The 18,250-nt window shown below is 47.5% G+C and overlaps 1 protein-coding gene across 1 annotated transcript in view; it reads right to left on the bottom strand.

The window, feature by feature from the left end:
- Positions 1-17,583, bottom strand: part of GLI2 (GLI family zinc finger 2) — a 246,406-nt gene extending 228,823 nt beyond the window's left edge. Inside the window, exon 1 of the mRNA XM_089680618.1 lies at positions 16,311-17,583. The gene's annotated coding sequence lies outside the window, so the exon portion shown is untranslated. The remainder of the gene's footprint in view (positions 1-16,310) is intronic.
- Between the last annotated feature and the right edge of the window lie 667 nt (positions 17,584-18,250).

The raw sequence follows: 18,250 nt of genomic DNA, 5'->3' as shown, positions 1-18,250 counted from the left end.
CTAAATAACCTAAAAATGGAAATAAACCTCCCCCCCTCCCCCTCCCCCTCCCCCCTCCCCCTACCTATCCTGCAAAAGATCGGTGTACTTACCTTTTGTTTCATCCACTCCAGTCTGGTCACATGATCCAGCAGTTCCGGCTCCTCTTCCCTGAGCCGTGGCCTCCCCCATAGGTTCTCATGACCCAGCTGCTGTTGGCATGCCCTCTTCTCCCCTGCAGCAGCCTGACACCGGAGAGCTGGAGCTGCAGGATCACATGACCGGACTGGACCAGATTAAATATAGGTAAGTACGCAGAACATTTTTTTTTTATGTGTGCAGGATAGGTAGGAAGGAACGTTTCTGAGAATGGGGCTCATTCACATTAGTGGTTGAGAAGCGGTAATACCCTGTGGCTGAGCCGCAGCTTTACCCCCAACTGCCCCCTTTTAGCGGCGGAGGCAGCAGCCGGGGGTTTAAACATGCCGAGGCCACGATGCTTTGCGGTAATTATCCCCCCTGATGCTTTCGGCGGGTAAAGCGCCTGCTGAGTGCGATCCATTTAAGTGAATGGGGTTGCTCTGCAAGCAGGGGCGGACTGACAACTCATGGGGCCCCCGGGGAATAGGGGATCATGGGGCCCCTATGTCCTTGCCCAAACTCAAAAAAACCTATGAAAAAGGTACCAGGGGCATCTCATGGGGCCCCCTACTGAGCCTGGGACCTCGGGCAGTGCCCGAGTTTCCAAATGGTCAGTCCGCCAGTGTCTGCAAGTGCCCCGCGACACACGTGGTGCAGGGTTCAAGGCTGTGGCTGAGGAGGTGATACAACGCCCCCTAATGGCCTGTCAAATGCTCTCTGAAGAGCGATTTATTGATTTATTTCAGGTACTTATATAGCGCCATCAATTTACACAGCACTTTACATATATATTGTACATTCACATCAATCCCCGCCCCCAAGGGGCGTACAATCTAACCGCCGAGCGACCGGAGAGAAAAGTCCAATGAGGGAGCCCTGAATGCTTTATCAGACGATACAACCCCCTTCTGTAGTAAGAGATTGACAAAGGCAGGGAAATCTCTGGAGGATCGTTATTATTTATTTTATTTCAGGTACTTATATATCGCCATCAATTTACATATATATTGTACATTCACTTCAGTCCCCGCCCCCGAGGAGCGTACAATCTAAGGTCCCTAACTCACATTCATACATACACATACTAGGGCCAATTTAGACAGGAGCCAATTCACCAACCAGCATGTATTTGTAGTGCAGGAGGAAACCGGAGTACCTGGAGGAAACCCACACAGGCACAGGGAGAACATGCAAGGGAGGGAGGGTAGGGGGGGAGGGTAGAGGAGGGGATGGAGGGTAGAGGGGGGAGGGGTGGGAGGGTAGAGGTGGGTAGGGGAGGGAGGGTAGAGGTGGGGAGGGGTGGGAGGGTAGAGGGGAGCGAGGGTAGTGGGGGGGGAGAGTAAAGGAGGGGATGGAGGATAGAGGGGGGAGGGGTGGGAGGGTAGAGGGGGGGAGGGGTGGGAGGGTAGAGGGGAGCGAGGGTAGTGGGGGGGGAGAGTAAAGGAGGGGAGGGAGGGTAGAGGGAGGGAGGGTAGAGGGGGGGAGGGTAGAGGAGGGGATGGAGGATAGAGGGGGGAGGGGTGGGAGGGTAGAGGGGGGGGCTTTATTATAATTATTCAAATGTATAATTATCAAACTTTTTGCATGATGGGCAGCACAGCGGCTAAATGGTTGGCACTTCCAATTGGCAGTACTCGGGTCGTTGGTTCGAATCTCAGCCACGGCACCTCCTGCCTGGAGTTTGCATGTTCTCCCTGTGCCTGCGTGGGTTTCCTCCAGGTACTCCAGTTTCCTCCGACACTCCAAAGACATGCTGGTAGGATAATTGGCTCCTGTCTAAATTGGCCCTAGTATGTGTATGTGAGTTAGGGACCTTAGATTGTAAGCTCCTCGGGGGCGGGGACTGATGTGAAGGTACAATATATATGTAAAACGTAAATTGTTGGCGCTATATAAGTATCTGAAAAAAATCAAATCAAAAATCAAATGACCCCCCGAGAGATTTGCCTGCCTTCGTCAATCTCTTACTACAGAAGGTGGTTGTGTCGTCTGATAACGCGCTCGGGGCTCCCTCATTGGACTTTTCTCTCCGGTCGCTCGGCGGTGAATCGCGCTCCCGGTTGCTCGGCAATCCCAATTAGGAGAGGGATTTTCATGAGATCACCGAGTGAAAGTTGTGCGGTTGAAGCTGGAATGAAAACCACAAGTTTGTATGTTTAAGACCAAAACCACGACGGCGCGTTTCCTGAACAACGTATAGGCTGCGTAGAGGGAAGCTGCGATCGGCCCCCATTATGGATGTAGGGGGGGCCGACAGCTGCTGCGGCGGTACACGAGGCAATGTTATAGGGAGCTGTATAAAGGGCAATCAAACCCAAACATGTAACAGGAGGACGAGAACCCCCAAATGACAGCCCGGGTATATGGATCGGGGCGAGGGGGATCCCTGATACCGGAGTGCCTGGCAGCCATTGTCTGAGTCCGGCACATACTGGGATCTAGGGAAAGCCCTGATGTCGGGGGATTATTTGGCCCCCGAAAAGTGTTGGCTTCCTGCGGTTGGACTTTTTAAGTTTGTAGATTAATAAAACATATACATGGACTCTCATCATGCGTGTTCGAATACACGGAAATTACTCAAGCCTTGTGACCCCCCTCCCTCCCTTGATTGGGACCATTGCTTTGTGGAGAGCTGGTGCACCCAGGCCATCTTTGGCCCAACCAAAGACTTTCAATTGTCTACAAAATCACTCATTTCTAGCTCCTCGCACCTACCCTGACATGAACATGGGTCAAAATGAATGTGTAAGTGGGCGGAGCTGGGGCAGAGATCCTCTTAAAGTGGATGTACACCTCAGACATGAAATATGAATGAAGCATATCCCTCTATAGTGTGTACTTGTCTCAGTCCAGAGCACTCAGAGCTGAGGGCTAGGGTTAATTCCGGGAAAGTCCAGAAAACCTAACCCTAAGGGTTGGGGTTTCTTCCAGGAAGGTCCAGAAAACCTAAATCTAAAGATTCGGGATAATTCCAGGAAGGTCCAGAAAACACAAACCAAAGGATTAGGGTTAGGGTTAATTCCAAAAAAGTCCAGAAAACCTAACCCTAAGGGTTGGGGTTAATTCCAAGAAGGTCCAGAAAACCTAAGCCTAAGGGTTGGGGTTAATTCCAAGAAGGTCCAGAAAACCTAAACCTAAGGGTTGGGGTTAATTCCAAGAAGGTCCAGAAAACCTAAATCTAAAGATTCAGGATAATTCCAGGAAGGTCTAGAAAACCTAAACCAAAGGATTAGGGCTAGGGTTAATTCCGGGAAAGTCCAGAAAACCTAACCCTAAGGGTTGGGGTTTCTTCCAGGAAGGTCCAGAAAACCTAAATCTAAAGATTCGGGATAATTCCAGGAAGGTCCAGAAAACACAAACCAAAGGATTAGGGTTAGGGTTAATTCCAAAAAAGTCCAGAAAACCTAACCCTAAGGGTTGGGGTTAATTCCAAGAAGGTCCAGAAAACCTAAGCCTAAGGGTTGGGGTTAATTCCAAGAAGGTCCAGAAAACCTAAGCCTAAGGGTTGGGGTTAATTCCAAGAAGGTCCAGAAAACCTAAACCTAAGGGTTGGGGTTAATTCCAAGAAGGTCCAGAAAACCTAAATCTAAAGATTCAGGATAATTCCAGGAAGGTCCAGAAAACCTAAACCAAAGGATTAGGGCTAGGGTTAATTCTAAAAAGGTCCTGAAAACCTAACCCTAAAGGTTGGGGTTTATTCCAAGAAGGCCAAGAAAATATAAACCTAAGGGCTGGGGTTAATTCCAAGAAGGTCCAGAAAACCTAAATCTAAAGATTCGGGATAATTCCAGGAAGGTCCAGAAAACCTAAACCAAAGGGTTGGGGTTAATTCCAAGAAGGTCCAGAAAACCTAAACCCATGGATTAGGATTGGGGTTAATTCCAAGAAGGTCCAGAAAACCTAAACCTAAGGGTTGGGGTTAATTCCAAGAAGGTCCAGAAAATCTAAAACTAAGGGTTGGGGTTAATTCCAGGGAATCTAAACCCAAAAGTTAATTCCAGGGCGGTCCAGAAACCCGAAACCCGAGGGGTAAGGTAAGGTTAATTCCAGAAAAGTCCAGAGGACCTAACCCTAAGGGTTAGGGTTAGAGTTAAGTACAGGAAGGTTCAGAAAAAACTAAGGTTTAGGTTTAATTCCAGAAAAGTCCATAAAATTCCAGGACAACTTTTGGAGGATGGCAGGAGAAAGAGAACTGAAAAGGTTCCATTTGCAAATTTGCTTGTCCAGCTGTCCACTGTAGGACACAGCAGTGATGTGGAGGTTGACAGAAGGAATAAGTGGGCAGGAACAGGGGCGGACTGACAACTCATGGGGCCCCCGGGCAATAGGGGATCATGGGCCCCTGTGTCCTTGCCCAAACTCAAAAAAGCCTATGAAAAAGGTACCAGGGGCATCTCATGGGGCCCCCTACTGACCCCGGGCCCTCCAAATGGTCAGTTGGCCCCTGGGCAGGAAAAGATGGGGAGATGGACATTCCCATAAGTGTTGGTTTGGGGGACACTCCCCCTGAGTGGAGTACAGGTATTTCCAGTGTAGGGTCAGGGTTAGCTGATGTCATCATTTGGGTTTAGGAGCTCCTGGAACACTCAACGGGTTCTGCAGAATGTAAGAACCAGGAACTGCCGCGGCTTTCAACATTGCGTTGTCCTCTCGAAACAAAGATCACATCCGATCCAAGGATGGGTTGCAAATTTGAGAGATTCCCCTTATCAGAAGACACAAACCCGGATGACCCTTTCACCCGTTCTCTCTTTCTTCCCCAAGCTGGAGGCTTCCCATTGGGTTCCTTCTTCACTCTTTTATTCCGATTCCCCCGAGAGCCGTGCAGATCGGAGCTGCCGCATCCAGAAACTTTCACGGAGAAGTCTAGCATGCACGTCGGCCCGCGCTCTCCACGCCTCGTAGCTCTGGCATCCCGTATCCACCACAAGACTTTGTGGGATTAAGTCTAAAATAAACTTTCATTGCAAACACCAAAAGCTGCTCAAGATGTTCTCTAAAATGGCTCTTTAATTCAAACAATGAGCTGTACAGTCATTTCCTCCCGAGTGTGGAATTAATGATGCAGAAGAAGAGACGGCAGAGTCTGCCACCATTGTCTGGGGGGGGGGCCTCAAAGGGCGCTTTTGGTGAATATCAGCTCTCCAGGAGCGACGACTTCCACTGCAAGGGTGCTTTTGGTGAACATCGGCTCTCCAGGAGAACATCAGCTCTACAGGAGCGACAACTCCCACTGCAAGGGTGCTTTCGGTGAACATCAGCTCTCCAGGAGCGACGACTTCCACTGCAAGGGTGCTTTTGGTGAACATCGGCTCTCCAGGAGAACATCAGCTCTACAGGAGCGACAACTCCCACTGCAAGGGTGCTGTTGGTGAATATCAGCTCTCCAGGAGAACATCAGCTCTACAGGAGCGACAACTCCCACTGCAAGGGTGCTTTTGGTGAACATCAGCTCTCCAGGAGAACATCAGCTCTACAGGAGAACATCAGCTCTCCAGGAGCGACGACTCCCACTGCAAGGGTGCTGTTGGTGAATATCAGCTCTCCAGGAGAACATCGGCTCTCCAGGAGCGAAAACTCCCAGCTGGAACGTCCATGGCTGCAAGGGTGCTTTTTGTGAACATCAGCTCTCCAGGAGCGACGACTCCCACTGCAAGGGCGCTTTTGGTGAACATCGGCTCTCCAGGAGCGACGACTCCCACTGCAAGGACGCTTTTGGTGAACATCGGCTCTCCAGGAGCGACAAATCCCACTGCAAGGGCGCTTTCGGTGAACATCGGCTCTCCAGGAGCGACAGCTCCCACTGCAAGGGCGCTTTTGGTGAACATCGGCTCTCCAGGAGCGACAGCTCCCACTGCAAGGGCGCTTTCGGTGAACATCGGCTCTCCAGGAGCGACAGCTCCCACTGCAAGGGCGCTTTCGGTGAACATCGGCTCTCCAGGAGCGACAAATCCCACTGGAAGGGCGCTTTCGGTGAACATCGGCTCTCCAGGAGCGACAGCTCCCACTGCAAGGGCGCTTTCGGTGAACATCGGCTCTCCAGGAGCGACAAATCCCACTGCAAGGGCGCTTTCGGTGAACATCGGCTCTCCAGGAGCGACAGCTCCCACTGCAAGGGCGCTTTCAGTGAACATCGGCTCTCCAGGAGCGACAGCTCCCACTGCAAGGGCGCTTTCGGTGAACATCGGCTCTCCAGGAGCGACAGCTCCCACTGCAAGGGCGCTTTCGGTGAACATCGGCTCTCCAGGAGCAACAGCTCCCACTGCAAGGGCGCTTTCGGTGAACATCGGCTCTCCAGGAGCGACAAATCCCACTGGAAGGGCGCTTTCGGTGAACATCGGCTCTCCAGGAGCGACAGCTCCCACTGCAAGGGCGCTTTCGGTGAACATCGGCTCTCCAGGAGCGACAGCTCCCACTGCAAGGGCGCTTTCGGTGAACATCGGCTCTCCAGGAGCGACAAATCCCACTGCAAGGGCGCTTTCGGTGAACATCGGCTCTCCAGGAGCGACAGCTCCCACTGCAAGGGCGCTTTCGGTGAACATCGGCTCTCCAGGAGCGACAGCTCCCACTGCAAGGGCGCTTTCGGTGAACATCGGCTCTCCAGGAGCGACAGCTCCCACTGCAAGGGCGCTTTCGGTGAACATCGGCTCTCCAGGTGCGACAACTCCCACTGCAAGGGCGCTTTCGGTGAACATCGGCTCTCCAGGAGCGACAGCTCCCACTGCAAGGGCGCTTTCGGTGAACATCGGCTCTCCAGGTGCGACAACTCCCACTGCAAGGGCGCTTTCGGTGAACATCGGCTCTCCAGGTGCGACAAATCCCACTGCAAGGGCGCTTTCGGTGAACATCGGCTCTCCAGGAGCGACAAATCCCACTGCAAGGGCGCTTTTGGTGAACATCAGCTCTCCAGGAGCGACAACTCCCAGCTGGAACGTCCACGGCTGCAAGGGCGCTTTTGGTGAACATCGGCTCTCCAGGAGCGACAACTCCCACTGCAAGGGCGCTTTTGGCGAACTTCAGCTCTCCAGGAGCGACGACTCCCAGCTGGAACGCCTGCGGCTTGCTGGGAACTGTAGTCCCTCAATAGCCGCAGGACAATGACTGAGCCAGAACTGGAGTATTGCGACATCTGCTCCACATCACAGGTTGGGGCTGCACCGGCACGAATATCGAGGATTTGGCGCATGGCATTGTCGTTTTTTTTTTGAGTGGAAAGCCTATACATTTCCTTACAAATCTGCATAAATAACATACCGAGGAGCAGTAAACTGCCTATTTTTACCACCCCCCCCCACCTTCCTCAACTGCAAGCGTAAAGTACACCCTTAGGGCCCGTTCACACCAGAACGCAATACGGGGAACCTGTGTTCCGTGCGCTGTTCCAGCACCGCGCTCAACACTCATTTGATGTGTGATCGGCTGCGGGTGTCAACAGAATCTCAAACACAATTCCAGACGCCCCAAACGCAGGTCACAAACACGGTGCCTTTACCTGCACTGGATCCCATGCAGTCTGATTACAGTGCGTTTTTTTTTTTTTAAGTAGTGCATGCGCTAATATTGGTGCAATCCGGTCTGAGTTTGACCGATTTTTTTGTCTGAAAATCGAACCTAAGAATAATCGGATGATTTTCGCTCTGTTAGTGGGGTCAATGGCACCGGCCGATTTTCGTGGTTCCTCCCCTTTTTGGTGATCGGGCATGTTGGAAAATTCGTGAAAAACGACCGATTTTGGACTCAATGACGGTCAAATCGTACGATCGTTTTTCCGAAAAAAATCTGCGCCGTGAGCCGTGACCCGGAAGGAGCAGAAGTTTTGCCTGTTATATGGGGAGAACATTATGACTCGGTCGACCGATTTTCGAAATCATTGATGTCGCCATCGGATTACCGAGCGAACGATGTTTCCGATTTTTGGATGAAAAACCGTTCGGAATTCGACCCGTGTATGGCCTGCATTACACCCCGTGGAGAGCGCAAATTCATAATTTCATGTATATTATATATAAAATAAACTAAGCACGATTCTCCCATCATTGATTCGAAATTCGTTCATTTTTCAAAAAATTTCCAACATTCCCGATCACTCAAATTCGATGGTCGCACGAAAATCGGCCGTTTCTGTGACCCACTAATGGTGCAAAATTAGAACAAAAATTCTTAGAAAATGTTTCCGAAAGAAAATTCTTTGAAATCATTGATGGCGCCTTCGGATTACCGAGCGAACAACGTTTTCGATTTTCAGACGAAAAACCGTTGGCTGAATGCAGTTGGCTGAGCTGCACTACAACTGCATAGACAGTCCAAAATCCAGGCGATCCAATGAGCACAGTTCACACCACTCAGTGCAGTTAAGCGCGGTGCGGGAAAGTACAGCATTCCGCACAAGAACGCATTCAAACGCACTGCAACGCATCACAGTGCACATAGAAGCCAAAGGAAAGAAGGAAGTGTCCTCACAGGTCAAATGCAGTTAGAAAAGCGCACGTCAACGGCGTGTCAACGCGCAGCAACTGCATGCATAGGTACGAGGAACAAATACTTTCTGCACCGCATCATAATTGCACATCTTCCAGTCCGGACACTTTCACCCCCTTCCAGTCCGGATACTTCCCCCCCCCCCTTCCAGTCCGGATACTTCCCCCCCCCCCTTCCAGTCCGGACACTTTCACCCCCTTCCAGTCCGGACACTTTCACCCCCTTCCAGTCCGGACACTTTCACCCCCTTCCAGTCCGGACACTTTCACCCCCTTCCAGTCCGGACACTTTCCCCCCCTTCCAGTCCGGACACTTTCACCCCCTTCCAGTCCGGACAGTTTCCCCCCTTCCAGTCCGGACACTTTCCCCCCTTCCAGTCCGGACACTTTCACCCCCTTCCAGTCCGGACACTTTCCCCCCCTTCCAGTCGAACACTTTCCCCCCCCCTTCCAGTCGAACACTTTCACCCCCTTCCAGTCCGGACACTTTCCCCCCCTTCCAGTCGAACACTTTCCCCCCCCTTCCAGTCGAACACTTTCACCCCCTTCCAGTCCGGACACTTTCACCCCCTTCCTGTCCGGACACTTTCCCCCCCTTCCAGTCCGGACACTTTCACCCCCTTCCAGTCCGGACACTTTCCCCCCCTTCCAGTCCGGACACTTTCCCCCCCTTCCAGTCCGGACACTTTCCCCCCCTTCCTGTCCGGACACTTTCCCCCCCTTCCCCCCCAGGCCAATTTTCAGCTTTCAGCGCTATCACACTTTGAATGACAATTGCGCGGTCATGCAACACTGTACCCATATGAATTATTTAGCATTTTTTTGAGACAGATAAAGCTTTATTTTGGTGGTATTTATTCCCCGCTGGGATTTTTATTTTTTTTGCTATATAAATGAAAAGTCCAAAAATTTTGAAAAAAAGTGTTTTTCTTATAAAATTTTGCAAATAAATAATATTTCAGAATAAATCTTGGCCAAAATGTATTCCGTTATCTGTTTAGTAAAAAAATAAATAACCCAAATTAGTTTAGAACCAAAAATTATAATTTTTTACATTTCTATTTTATTTTTATATTATTATTTGTTTTTGTTTTTTTTTCTACATACTGTCACCCTAGCAGTACAGTCACCATGGTGACACTGTACTACTTGTGGGGGGTGATGAAGATTTTTTTTTTTTAACACTGATTGCTTTTACACCCATAAAGGCTGTAAAATCAATCATTTCTCCTTCTCTCTGTCTGCATTCCTGCAGCCATTGAGAAATACTGTGTGAGCTGTGATTGGTCACAGCTTGTCACATGGTACAAGGCTGTTGTGAATAGCCCTGTACCATGTGACCTCGGTGATCATTCACAGATTTCACACGTAGTAAGCTATGAAGTCAGAAGTGACATCTTGCTTACTACTCTGCATGTGATCACTGATTGGCCAATCAGTGATCACATGATCGGGACCTCACACAGAAGTCCTGTACGACGATCGGTGTTCCACTGTGTCCGGAGGACACAACGGGCACTGGATCGCGGTGCTGCGCGCTCCCAGGGAGTGCGTACAGTCCATAATGGCGGGCGCTGTTTATGAACGGCAACCTGCCCCTGGACTGCCACCGTCCGGCCGGACAGCAAGTGGTTAATGACACCCCAAAATCAGTTTGCAAAACGCAGCGCGATGTGCAGAATCGGGTCACAGGGGTGCGAATGCCCGTGCGATCTGATTCAGGTGCGGATTAAAAAAAGGGTCCTGTGCTTTCTTGGTGCAGATGCTGTGCGATTTGAGCCGTACAAAATGTACGCACCGCACAGAATTCGCATGTGATTTGCACAGGAATGCGGTGCGACGCGGTTCTTGTGCAAATCACATGCGATATGCTGCGGTTTGCATTTTTATTCTGCCCAGCAAAAAAAAAAATTCAACTTTAAAAAAAAAATATATATATATAAACAAAATGATGTAAAAACGTATCAAAAACACGTGTAGAAAACGCAAAACGAACTGCGAAAAGCAAAACGGACAGAAAGCGAACTGCACAGGTGTGAACGAAGCCTGAAACACATGGAGATTTTTATTCGTTCTTCCTGATACCGAGGCTCAGTTCACACCTATTCAGGCTGAGTTTGAGCCATTTCTGCATCGCGTTTTGTGTTGCGTTTTTGCACCCGTGGTTTTTTTTCATTTTTTTTTTTTCATTTTTCTTGTTGCTAGGCAGATTTCAAATGCAAAAAAGGAAGCAAAAATGCACTACATGCTTTTCTGCAACGTTTCTATTGAAGTCTATAGAACCAAAAACGCAAGTTGCGTTTTTGATGCATTTTTTTTCCTTTTTTTCTTGTTGCTTAACTCAATTTGCTTAATAAATATAAAAAAAAAAAATAATAATAAATATAAAATAAACATAAAATAATAAATATAAAATAAATATAAAATAAAATGTTGATAAATTCCAAATGACATAAAAGACCACAAGTACAGAAACGACTGTTGCTTGCCTGAGGTTACCGGCGTTCATATTATTATTTTTTATTTATTTTTATTGAGTATATATATATATATATATATATATATATATATATATATATATATATGTATGTATATGTGTGTGTGTGTATGTATATATATATATATATAATTTTTATTTATTTATTTTTTTCAATATCATTATTTTGTTTTTTAGTTCTTTTTTTCACAAAAGTGTTTTCACACACACACACACACACACACACACACACATATATATATATATATATATATATATATATATATATATATGTGTGTGTGTATATATATATATATGTGTATATATATATATATATATATATATATATGCGTGTGTGTGTGTGTGTGTGTATATATCTATCTATCTATATAAATACCTTGGTAAAAAACACAAAAACTAAATAATAATAACAATTATATATATATAATTTTTATTTTTATTTTTTTTCATTATTATTATTTTGTTTTCTAGTTCTTTTTTTCCACAAAAGTGTTTTCATATATATATATATATATATATATATATATATATATATATATATATAAACACCTTCATAAAAAAGAAAAAATAATAATAAGAGACAAAATACAATAAAAAAAAAATATATATATATAAACACCTTCGTAAAAAAAATAAAATAAAAATTTAAATATCTATCTATCTATCTATACACCTTTTGTACTGACTTTTGCGGCATTCCCGTTGTCATTCTCCTCCTCCAAGTGGATGAAGGGCCGAGTCACAAAGAGGTGACTCCTCATTCACACAGAAAAGCCGAATTGTTTTAGCGATTCTTAACAGAGGATAAAAGCCGGATTGTGCCAATTGTTTTTTCCGAACACAAGGCATTGTCCCATCCTCAGCACTGCGTCCCTCAGTCTTTATGTGACCTTCCTCCACCACATTACAGGAGACCCAGAAAGTTTGGCACAAGGTATTTAATGGGACTTTGCGTTGGTTGATGTGTGACCCCTCTCCCCTCCATCCCCCCCCCCATCCCCAACAACTGACATGTGTGATACTCATAGAATGCAATAGTCCTGGTGGGCAACCAGAACCCAAAATCCAAAGAAAAAAGCTTCCAAGGTCCATTTTTAAGGTGATTGTAGCCACGTGCATCAACACCGTTGAGGATTGTCCATAACACTTTTTTTTTTAAATTTGAATTAACAGTTACATTTTCAGGACAGGCGTTCCCTGTTGTGTAACCGACACTGCTTGGACCAAGAAGAAGGAGGTAGTAGACCCCGAAAGCTTGTCCTGAAAATATAACTTCCACCAAAAATGAATACGATTGTCTCCAGGTCCCTTACAATAATTAAAAACATGTAAGAGGAGAGGAACCTCCCCCCCCCCGTCCTCACAATTCCTAAACCAACCCAATCAAGACGGACTTTGGCCTCAACTAACCTCCCCGTATCCATAATAATACTTCATCTAAGCATTTTTGGATTTACGTAATAGATATGAGGAGGCTGGTGGAGCCCAAATCAGGTCCTTATTGGGTTGGTATCAAAATACAACTGTGACCTCCATGTTGAATCTCAAGGTACATCGGGAATTAATAGTCGGTTCGGCAAACAATTTGATTTGTGCGATGACAAACACGGAAGTCGAGATGTACATAGGAAATTCGTCTGACCTTTCTTTTTTGGATCCCCTGGCTGTGGTGGCCTGCAGTTTTTCAGCGAGAAACCTCTACTCGTGTGTTCAGACTCAGAAAATGAGGATTTTTGGTGGGCAAAGTGAAACCATTTTATGGTCCAGCTCAGCTATTTTCAACCAGGGTTCCGTAAAACCCTAGGGTTCCTCTGAAGCAGAGTTTCTCTACAGGGGTTACTCCTGAGGTTGCTAGAGTTTCCTTGAGCAATCATCAATTTATGCCTCTCAGATAAGTTTCCACTGACACCATTGATCGTTTTAGCTATCTGTAAGGAAGGGGGGGGATTCTCCCAAATGACCACAAGTGTGAGGAGCATTCTTCCCAGTTCCCACCGACACCATTGATCTTTTTAGCTATCTATAAGGGGGGGGGGGATTCTTCCCAAGGACCACAAGTGTGAGGAGCATTCTTCCTACTGACCATCCTACTAATGTATCAGGAGGTGTAGATGTAAATAGTTTTTAGCAAGGGTTCCTCTGCGTTGAAAAGGTTGCTAGAGGTTCCTTGAGCAATCAGCATCTTTTGGCTCTCAGATAAGTTCCAACTGACACCATTGATCGTTTTAGCCATCTGTAAGGGGGGAATTCTTCCAAATGACCACAAGTGTGAGGAACATTCTTCCCAGTTCCCAGTGACACCATTGATCTTTTTGGCTATCTATAAGGGGGGGGGGGGGTAATTTTTCCCAATGACCACAAGTGTGAGGAGCATTCTTCCTACTGACCATCATATTAATGTATCAGGAGGTGTAGATGTAATAGTTTTTAGCAAGGGTTCCCCGAGACCTGAAAGTTATTTCAAGGGTTCCTCTGCGTTGAAAAGGTTGCTCTAGAGGTTGCTAGAGGTTCTTTGAGCAATCAGCAATTTTTGGCTCTCAGATAAGTTCCCACTGACACCATTGATCGTTTTAGCCATCGGTAAGGGGGGGAATTCTTCCCAATGACCACAAGTGTGAGGAGCATTCTTCCCAGTTTCCACCGACACCATTGATCTTTTTGGCTATCTATAAGGGGGAGGGGGGGGGGTGAAATTCTTCTGGATGACCACAAGTGTGAGGAGCATTCTTCCCAGTTCCCACTAACACCATTGATCTCTTTGGCTATCTATAAGGGGGGGGGGGGATTCTTCCTGCTGACCACAAGTGTGAGGAGCATTCTTCCCAGTTCCCACCGACACCATTGATCTTTTTGGCTACCTATAAGGGGGGGGGGGGTGAAATTCTTCCGGATGACCACAAGTGTGAGGAGCATTCTTCTCAGTTCCCACCGACACCATTGATCTTTTTGGCTATCTATAAGGGGGGGGGGGGGGAATTCTTCCTGATGACCACATGTGTGACGACACCATTGATCAGTTTAGCTATCTGTAAGAGGGGGATTCTTCCAAATGACCACAAGTGTGAGGAGCTTTCTTCCCAGTTCCCACTGACATCATTGATCTTTTTAGCCATCGGTAAGGGGGGGAATTCTTCCTAATGACCACAAGTGTGAGGAGCATTCTTCCCAGTTCCCACCGACACCATTGATCTTTTTAGCTATCTGTAAGGGGGGGGGGGATTCTTCCCAATGACCACAAGTGTGAGGAGCATTCTTCCCAGTTCCCACTGACACCATTGATTGGTTTAGCTATCTGTAAGGGGGGTATTCTTCCAAATGACCACAAGTGTGAGGAGCACTTTTCCTACTGACCATCATACTAATGTATCAGGAGGTGTTGATGTAATAGTTTTTAGCAAGGGTTCCCCAAGACCTGAACGTTATTTCAAGGGTTCCTCTGTGTTGAAAGGGTTGCTCTAGAAGTTGCTAGGGGTTCCTTGAGCTGTGGCTTACTGACCTTCTATTTAATGGTGCCTTCACAGTTCCAAGGCCACCAACACTTGGTAAAGCCAAGATAATTATGTTTATAGCTATGTGGCATTCTCACCAGCATTGTAAAGACTGAATTCTTCCTTGAGTCTTCGACTCCCAATGTAAAGGTCATTTTTCTCATTTACCCCGGTTGAACTGGTTTTGGTAAGGGTTCCTCGGAACCTGAAACTTATTTTAGGGGTCCCTAGGGGGGTAAAAAGGTTAAAAAAAAGGCTGGTCTAGCTAGTAGTCGCATTCAACTGGACTTGTTCTGTAATGTTGAATATGTTTTGCAGCTTGTCCAAGCCAGTTCTTGGAGGAGTTTCAAGACATCTTCAGCATTACAGAACCAAAAGTCCAACTGAATGTGACCACTACGAGCTCTACCATGACTTGGACAAATGAGAACCTTCGCGCAGATACTTTTATGGATTGTTTATCACGACATATTTGTCACGTTCTGATCTTCGAACATACACGGAGAAGTAGATCTTCAAAACGGTTTGTACTGAAAGAGCTGTGACCAGGCACCTTAGGCTAGGAAAAATGTGACTTGTAGTCCCACAACAGCTGGCTAGAGATAGGCTCCGTACAAACTCAGAGCTCCAAGTCGGAGATTTCTGGTCACGCAGCTTTCCCCGAATTCTCCAGCTTGAAGCTCTCAGTTCGTAGGGCGTTCACGTAGAATTTCTGACTCAGAAATTTATATTTACTGACTGAACGAAAGCATATGAAGAACGTTAGACTGAAATACAAAACTTGCTCAACGGTTCCTCAAAATTATAGCCGTCGTGTTGTCTGGTGATTGAGGGACCTTAGATTCCGGAAGCACAAGGAACACCTCATCTATACGCAAAACCTCTGGAAGGCACAGAATATATCATGTAGACTGGAGACGTCTCCAGAAAGTGTTGGAGGGGGGTGAAGCTTCACGAACAAGCTACAGCTGGACAGCAGATACCTTGGAGCCTGGGCAATGCGCCACAGGTAGCTGCACATTAGCACAGCCAAGTGCAGGGCGGATTCCTGCTTGCTGGAAACCCCCTTACGTAGAAATGTAAAGTAAATCTACTGCAAATCCGGACATTACAAAGTGAACGCACGATGCTTGGTCAGCTTCAACCACAAGACAGAAAGAAGCAAAGATCCAGACAGCTGAAGTTCTATGCAAATCTTGACTTTTTCTGTACACAAGGACTTGGCACCCACCCATATCCAAGCCTCTTTTAAGAAGTGTGCCTCCCTTCTGGTCAACGAGGCCTTTAATTTGATGGGCGATCTCCATGATCAATTGGTAGGGTCCAAGCTCAACTTTTTACGGAAGTCGAAGATTCGGCTCTGGATCTACTGATCATTTTGACTTAAGGCCCATGACGGGTCTACACTAACTTCACATGAACTTCCTTTACAAACTCGAATAATGAGGCAAAGTGCTCTGCACACAAGATGGACAAGTAATGGTCCTGGATCTACAATCTATGAACACGAACAAACCTCTACAAATCCTTCAAGTGGTCTTAGGCCTTGAAACTTTGAGGGTGTCTATATCTTGGGGCACCATTTGCATCACTTGTGGCCTGGAGGTTTCTTTATGCATTGGCCCAGTGGGGCTAATTTCAGGATAATCTCGTATCTAATGCACATTACACAGCAGGAGGAGGTATGCTTGAGAAGCAGAAGTTTCCGAGATGCATTTGACCACTTACCTCTGGGTACAGGCAGATCCTGCCTGGTGTAACTGGTGTTTCTTCAAAGGAACCCTAAGAAGTCCAATATCCAACATAAGCATGGGGCTCATCAACAGGAAGGGCATCCGAATGGGTCCATAGTCAGAACAATGTTCTCTCTGATCCAACATCCATCACCTGGGAGGAGATCAGCCCAGCTGCAGCAACAGAACAGTCCAGGGGTGGCAAGCAGCACTGAGACCCAGCAAAGTTCAGCAGTGTCCTCAGGTGAGACTACAGAATCCAAAGAAGAGGTGCTGAGTCCTGAGCAGGTCTGGAGAATCCAGGGAAGATCAGCAGACTCCAAGGAAGGGATTTAGAATCCAAAGAAGAGGTGTCGAGTCTTAAGACCAGCAGAGCCCAGGGAAGATCCACAGAGTCCAATAAAGGGATGAAGAACCCAAAAGGAGAGACGTAATGGAAATATAGGGAAGTGCAAAGTCCAAACAACGAACAGAGACTCCAAAAGAGATCATCAGAGTCCAGGGAAGAGATGATGAGTGCCAACCAAGGAGGTCCAGATAAGTGCAGAGCCCAGGAAAGACCAGCAGTGTCCCGGCGAGGGATGTGGAGTCCTGGAAAGATGTGCAGAGTCCAGAGAAGGGATGTAGAGCCCAGAGAGGAGCCTTAGAGTCCAGAAAAGATCCACAAAGTCCAAGAAAGGGATGTAGAACCCAAAAGAGAAATGTGGAGTCCTAGGAAGGAGATATGGCAAAGTCCAGGCAAGTGGTAGAGACTCCAAAGGAGATCAGCAGAGTCCTGGGATGGGATGATGAGTTCCAGGAAGGAGATCCATAGGAAGGTCAGTAGAGTCCAGGGAAGGGATGTAAATTCCTGGAAAGAACAGCAGAGTCCTTGGGAGGGATGTGGAGTCCTGGAAAGACCAGCAGAGTCCTGGGGAGGGATGTGGAGTCCTGGAAAGACCAGCAGAGTCCTGGGGAAGGGAAGTGGAGTCCTGGAAAGACCAGCAGAGTCCTGGGGAAGGGATGTGGAGTCCTGGAAAGATGTGCAGAGTCCAGAGAAGATCAATAGAGACCAGGAGCAGATGCAGAGCCCAGGAAGATGTGGAGTCCTAGAAGATGTGCGCAGCCCAGGGAAGGGATGGAGAGCTCCAGAGGTCAGGGTTCCCCCAGAAGATCGATGGGCAATGCAGAGGGCTCAGTGGGCAGTCTGCAGTCCCAGCGAAGAAGTTGGATGCGGAGAGGAAAGTTTGGAGTCCTCCTCCCCCTGTGGAGCTGCTGCAGTCAGATGATCTGAGCCCATTACTTCAGCCCTGACTGATCTGTTTTCAATCTACCCCTCCTCCTCCTCCTCTGCCCCTCCCCCAGCCCTGCTGCCTCCCCCCTCCCAGGACTGCCAGCATTTGCTGCTCCAGATGAGAAGGGGGCTTCTGATAGGGCACTCAGGGGTTAATCTCTGAACATGACACCATGGCTGCCAAACTTTCCTCCTGGCTGGAGCCGCGAGCAACCGTCTGCCTGATCCTTCTACCAGATGTGTTACATTGTTACCCCTCAGCCTGATCCTTGTATCAGATGTGCTACATTGTTACCCCTCAGCCTGATCCTTCTACCAGATGTGCTACATTGTTACTCCTCAGCCTGATCCTTCTACCAGATGTGTTACATTGTTACTCCTCAGCCTGATCCTTCTACCAGATGTGTTACATTGTTACCCCTCTGCCTGATCCTTCTACCAGATGTGTTACATTGTTACCCCTCAGCCTGATCCTTGTATCAGATGTGTTACATTGTTACCCCTCAGCCTGATCCTCCTACCAGATGTGTTACATTGTTACCCCTCAGCCTGATCCTTCTACCAGATGTGCTACATTGTTACCCCTCAGCCTGATCCTTGTATCAGATGTGCTACATTGTTACCCCTCTGCCTGATCCTTCTACCAGATGTGTTACATTGTT

This window comes from Staurois parvus, unplaced genomic scaffold, assembly GCF_062004578.1.
Source record: "Staurois parvus isolate SC_StPar_1 unplaced genomic scaffold, SC_StPar_1.0 ptg000247l, whole genome shotgun sequence".
NCBI lineage: Eukaryota > Metazoa > Chordata > Amphibia > Anura > Ranidae > Staurois > Staurois parvus.
This window is presented reverse-complemented; position numbering and strand designations above follow the sequence as displayed.